Source organism: Harpia harpyja, chromosome 7 (assembly GCF_026419915.1).
Source record: "Harpia harpyja isolate bHarHar1 chromosome 7, bHarHar1 primary haplotype, whole genome shotgun sequence".
In the NCBI taxonomy this organism is placed as follows: domain Eukaryota; kingdom Metazoa; phylum Chordata; class Aves; order Accipitriformes; family Accipitridae; genus Harpia; species Harpia harpyja.
In genome coordinates this window covers 4160398-4166837 of record NC_068946.1, presented here as the reverse complement: position 1 = coordinate 4166837, position 6440 = coordinate 4160398, and positions in this window count along the sequence as shown.

Here is a 6440-nt window from a genome sequence, read left to right as displayed (position 1 = left end):
GAAATGCCATGCTGTGCAAGCACCTTGCTGTGGATTTTTGCTGATGGCCGATGTTTTAGCATCTTGCTTAATGACATCCCGCAGGTGGGTCTGTGTCAGCATCACCATGTGGTGCACTGTTGCTGGACCTGCTGCAAAATGGAGCACCTTTCTGGGAGTCTCCACTCCTATCAAGCAAGTATCACAACATCTCTGTTTTGGGCAGAGGAAACTTTCAGCTCTGGCGGGTCCAGGGAAAAGCTTGGACGAGGTGACCCTGAGTGTCTTCTGAGGAGAATGCAGCTGTGCTTTTACTGTCTGTTTTGTATGTCAGAGCCCACACTCCAAATCTAACCGCTTTTTTCAATGCTTGACATTAGCAATACTGAAGCTCTGTATGCGTTCTGTTTTGCGTGGGGTCCTGAGTGGTTTCTAGAAGGTCTGCTCTTCCTTTTGCAGCCTGGGGGGTTTGTAAACCGAAGAGCTGCTGGCAGCGTGCGGTCCGCTGACGATTTCTCACAGTACAGTTCAGCTTAACTCTTCCTAGTTCAGCTTAACCTCAGGTGGTCTGTGAAGGAACACCCTGCTCACACAAGCAAGTTTCCACCACTCTTCAGAAAGCTGCAATGCTGTAGCTCTTCCTACCCTGAATCGTACCTGCAGAAAGCCCCAAACGTGCAAGTGAGGAATGCCTTTTTCATTCCTCTTGGAAACCAGTGAGTGTGACGGATGCTGGTCTCTTCAGCAGGTAGAATTCCTCTGACAAATGGGTCTAAATAATCCCTGTTAGCTCTGGGTCTCCTACAGTAACCTGGTTGGCCAAGTTGCCAGGCAGCTGAGGGGCCGAAGTGGCTTTGCCGAGTGTGTGGGCACGATATTCCTCAACCACAGGCAAGCTATAGAGAGCAAACCATGCCGTGCAGGGTCTGAGTCCCAGTCTAAGTAAATCTCCCTCAAAAAAAAAGAGCTGCTTCTCTGTTCTCTAAGCCAGGATCCTGATTCATGGGTGTTCCTCCTCCATACCAGAGGTCTCTTGCAGGAATAGGACAGCAGCATTCACTCGGCCCCAAAGTTTGCACCTACTAGTCCCATTCTAAGTATTAATAACCTTACAGAGAGTGAATTGCTTCTGTGACTGCCTCAGCCTCACTTCTGCCTCAACTACGTTGCGAGAGCTCGGTTGGTATGTATCCTTCGCAGTTCAGCACCGAAAGGAGTGTCTCTGTTGTGTGCAAACACAACAAACTGATGGATCTTTATATTCTCTTTAAATGGATAGTAAGTGTCTGGATCCTTTAAGTAGCTCTGAAGATTTCTTCCTATTTGCTGAATAGGAAACTTAAGCCTTGCAAAGTGCTGCGTTGCCCCAAGTTACGCCTGCTCTCACAAGACGGCCTCTTCTTTTTTTTTTTTTTTTTTTTTTTTTCTGCTGGAAGAAGCTTCAGCTGTTTATTTGCTTGGCTGCTTCCAAGGGCAGGGTCCGCATCCTGCCCTTCCTTCACTGCGGTGGGAGCGGGGGGACTCTGGCTGGGGAACCGGGGGTTCCGTCTGCCCCGGATCGACAGCATCTGCTGTGAACGCTGACCCTTGCTCCCGGCGAGCGTCAAGAGGCTACAGCATAGCAGAAGGGAAGCGTGGTGGCGGTTGGTCCCCTCCTCCCCATTTTCCAGTTTCTTGAACCACCTCAGCTTGCTGGGTTGGAGTTTGTGTTGAACCAAACGCTGCTAACCACACACGAAGCGCGGAGGCGTTGTCTCTTGAGCCACATTTGCTTTGATCCTCTCCAAGCCTAACAAAAAGAAGTTTTACCATTACAAATGCTCCAAATTCTCTTGCCGACGTTGGGCTAAATTTGCCTTCAAACCCAGGCGCTGGGGGGGCTGCAATAGATCTGCACCTGGGGCCGGCTTCTCTGGGGATGCCCCAAAATAAGTGCAGTGAAACCCCGGGCACATGCTGTTCCCAAGCCCTGTGGCAATTGCTTTCAAGTTTTCAGTGGCGACTCTGGCTTTCATGTGTGCAGTATTTTGGGGTAGACATCCTGTGTCTGCTGGTCTATGAGTCTCAGCAGCCAGCGTGTTCACTTGGCAGCTTTCTCTTCTGTGCAAGATGCACGTTGTACCTTCTTTGAGCTGTGTCAGAAAAGGGAAAAAGAAAAGGTGGTGATCTGGAATAACTTGCTTCTATCCCCTTTGGGACCTCAGGAACTTTGTTGTTTACTTATAGGTTAAAGGATCTCAGGCACCAGCACAGCTCCATAAGTATGTTAGCTGGGAGCCATATCCCTCTGTGATAATCTCAGACAGTCATTTTCAAGAGTGCATCTGCTGGTGGATCGGGGTGCTGGCACCCCGATTCCCCAATGCCACATCCACTGGCCTCTGAATCATTTCAGAAGTATCATTTCAGGTATGGTGCTTTTTATCCGTGGGATGTTTGCTGGAGCTGTTTAGAACACTGGGATTCCCAACTAGGCTTTTAAAAATGCCTTGTTTTAGAGATTTCTGAGGGTGTAACGGTGTTGCCCAACTACTTGTTCTATTTTGTCCCAAGACGGGCACAAGGATGCATTCCAGCAGAAGAAAGCATTCCTGCTCATGTTAGAGAGGAAATGAGTAATACTGTATGGAAACGACGACTCTTTAGTAATTAAAGAGACATTTTTTGATAATTTTTAACATGGAGAAAGGCCACAAACGAGGCCGTGCCTCGGCGTGCACAAGGCTTTCGTGGTGCTGGGAGCCGTTCAGCTGTAGGGGTGCGAGAGCTGGCGAAGAGCGGCTGTAGCGTGAGGAGTTGAGAGCCGGAGCTGGTGTTTTGAGGGGCTCCCCGCAAGGAAAGCGGTGTTGGGGACACGCCACGTCAGTGACTGCCACCCCCACGGCACCCTCGGTTGCGCCCGGTTTCTCACGACGGGTTTTCTGGTGGCTTTTCTCGTGGCTGCCGGACCTTTCTGCTTCTGAGCGCGCCACGCTCCGGTGTACTGGTCAGCCTGGCCTGAACCCTACACATGCTGGGGGTCCCTCCTTGGCAGCCCAAGCACCATCTTTCAGTTAGTCTGTGTCGGGGACTTAGTACTGCACACGAGTCTCTCCATTTTCTCTCTGTTTATTTTAATAAATTTCTTTGTGTAGCTTCAGTTCCTGAAAGGCACTTGCGGGTGCCTTTTTCATTTAGGTTTGATTTTGAGATGGATTGAACGATGGAAAGGAAATGCATTTCTTTGCAGGAAAGCAGTATTGCCTGAAGTAGACAGTGTATATTTACTTGTAGATGTAGAGATGAAAAGTTGTTAGATCCCCAGTCTTATTTAAAGCAATTCTTTAGGGGTGACTCAGTTCTGCAAAAAGCGCTAACAATTGAGTGGTTGTCTGAATGACCTACTGCACAATAATGTTTGTCATTTGCTGACATTGGCACAATGGCGTGATATTAATAATGAGCTTTTTTTTCCCCCCTATGCTGGGGATCCAGTTTGGATCCTCATTATTTGCTTGCTTTCTCAGAATATTGCAGATCTTCCTATAAACAATCCATGAGTCCAAAAGGTCTGATTCGAAGCCCAGGGTTCACCTGCGAGTGAGTGGTGCTTGCTCCTCCGACACCCAGCTAGAGCTTGCAGTCTGTGGGACTGTCAAACGCTGCTTGCAGGTTTTAGTATTGCCATTTAGTGAGAGATGTGTGGGTTGGCGCTTTCTTCTTGTCTGCTCTGTTGCGGGTTGGTTTTGCTTACCAACAAATGTACTCCAGCAAAAACCATAATGAAAAACAGCTCTAAAGTTGCTTTCTGCACGTACAGCTTACTCCAGGTCTAGGAGAAAAACAAGCTGTATTGGTAAAAGCACCTCTGGCGATGCAGTGGCCATGGCACCCACAGGATGAAGGAGCAGAGAGCTTTAGAGCAGACAGGCTTTTGGTGTACACTGAGTAGGATGGGACAAACTTCACAAACCAAAGAGCCTGAAGTTCAGTTTTGGCTGGTTTTGCTATTGTTTTTTTATTCCCCTGTTTACAGGAACGGGGCGTGAGCTGGGACCTGGAAATAGGTGTGCCAGAATACCCTGTGAGTGGGAGAGGTGGGGTTTGAGTCATTTGTAGTTCTCTGAGCTGCATGAGGGGTTGAGGATGTGTGCTGCAACAACCTCCTGGTTTTTGCAAATTCCTGCATAGTTCAGGCAGAAAAGCCTCTGGGGACCGAGTGCTCGATTTCAGGACTGGAATTCCCAAATGGAGATGACCTTGAATTTGAAAATACCTCTTTCAGGTCTGGAGTGTCCTCCCTGGCTCAAGAAGCCCTCCGAAGATGAGCTGTGCAAGGGGGTTTTCTTTGTTCTGGAAATCCATGGGAGACATGCCTATACTTGCAGAAGGATTTTTCCCTTTTTTATTTTCTTCTTTTTTTTTTTTGCTGCTGAATCTTGAAATTGCCTTTCCTCCCTCTTCTGTTTGTGAAGGCTGCGAAGGTTTTCTCCTCAGCTCATTGTTTGTGCTTCTTGCAAGCCAAATCACAAGCTGTCTGTGTATGCGTGTATGAATTGGTTCCTGTCCAAGCAGTGGGAGTCATTAAGGGAAAGGGCGTTCAGCATTTAGGTTTCTGTTTAGTGACACAAAGACAACATCAAAGTTGACAGAGCCCCAAATTTGCCCCCGATATACTCCTTCCCTGTCTCTGATGCAAATAGATTTTGTAGCTGTGGTCAACAGCTGCTGCGGTGGAAAAGGAAGAGGGTTATGATCCTCCCTTCCCAAGCGCTCATCCTTCCACTTGGAGGGAGGTTGGACATAAGGTCCTTTTGTTCATGTTGCCTTCTTCTTTGTGGGAGCCCAGTGCCTCGGATGCTGGAAGATTTACAGCCCCAGCACCTCTGCCTTCTTCCTGACACTGACAACCTACACAACGTGGTCCGTTCTCAGCGTCGCACAGGGCTGGCTCCAGCTGAGGCGCAGCATCCCGGGACAAGAAGTATTTAGATGGGAGCCTTGAGTGATAAGGGGACGAGGGGAGGTGTGTGGGGGGGTGTAGCTCTTGTTTTCAGGGCGGTTTTTGAGGGGTGTGCACCCCTGGGTGGACACTGCTGTCACACTGACCGGGATATTCGCAGAACCGGTGTGTGCTCGCGGCTATGGGTACGTGCCTACAAGAGCTCTCATCCCGCTCTTTTACCAGAGATATTTCCTTGGGTTTTTCCCACTATGTTCTGGCTAGTAATATTGTGCTGGTTTTATTGCCATTAGGCATTCAGTGGAAACATTATGTGTGGCCTTTGGCAGCTTTGCGTTTTCCCTGAGCTCCATTAAGCTCCATTAGGGGCATTCATTCCGATGCCAGTAGCGGTTTTGTGGCACAGTTAAGTGCTGGCCCTACAGACAGTGGATTTATGAAAGGGTGTCACTCCTGTGATGTCAGGAATATAAGGCTTGGAAACGCTGGGATTCCTGTTTACCATCTGTTTCCATGGCCCTTCCCTAATAGACCTCTCCTCCTCCAGAATTCAAGGATCTTTAATCAAAACTGTTTGGCTTGTGGTGGGAGGGAGGAAATCCCAAATTGTGGAGGAGATGGTGACATTTCTTGACCTTTTCTGTGTGTATCTCGGAGACAAACACACTCTAATGAGTGTGCGTGTGCTTATGTTTGTAGGTTTAGTCTTTGGGTGTATTTCCTAACACAGGCACTCAGCGAGATGCTAGGTTACGCATTTCTCTGCAGCAACCGAGATAAACTTGCAGACCCTTTGGGGGGACAGTGTGTTAGCTAATCTGATCCACAGACTGCTGTATACAAGAAACTAGCTTACTAAATGTTTCCAGATACGCTCCTCTTGAGAACCCACATTTCACTTTGCTTGGAAAACTTAAGTGTTGCGGTTTTGAGTCTTTTGGTTCAGAGCGGTGCCGCAGACCTGTCCGCCTATGCAGGAACTCTTACAACATCACCCTTTACTCCGAAGGGCGTTTTGAGTGTGCAGCCTATTTATTCTCTTGTAGTTGGTGCTGCCCAGACACACTCGATAAGCTAGCTTTGTTATCATACAGTGGTAGTTGTGGCTCATCTTCTCCTCTGCTCACGAAAAATATTACAGCAGTCCCATGCAGAAATATCTGCTGAAGCATGAGCTAAAACTGAGCAATACTTTCAGAATCGAGTGACTCTCAGTTTGGGGTGCTCTTTGGGTGACTTGTGAGATTACTCAAAAGAGCCTGGCATTTAGTGGATTTTCAGTGGCTTCTGAAAAATTGAGCGATAAAACTGGTGCCACATGGGAAATCATCGGTCTAGTATGCATATTTAGTACACATTAAAGCCTGGGGAAACACCAGTTCTTGCAAATCCATCAAGAAAAGTTGGTCAAGGCTGATAGCATCAGAAGTGAGGTCAGTAGGTGGTTTGGTGACACTTAAAATACAAAGATTACATTAAAGTAGCGCACAATATGATGAAACATTTTTCCCCTTAGGGT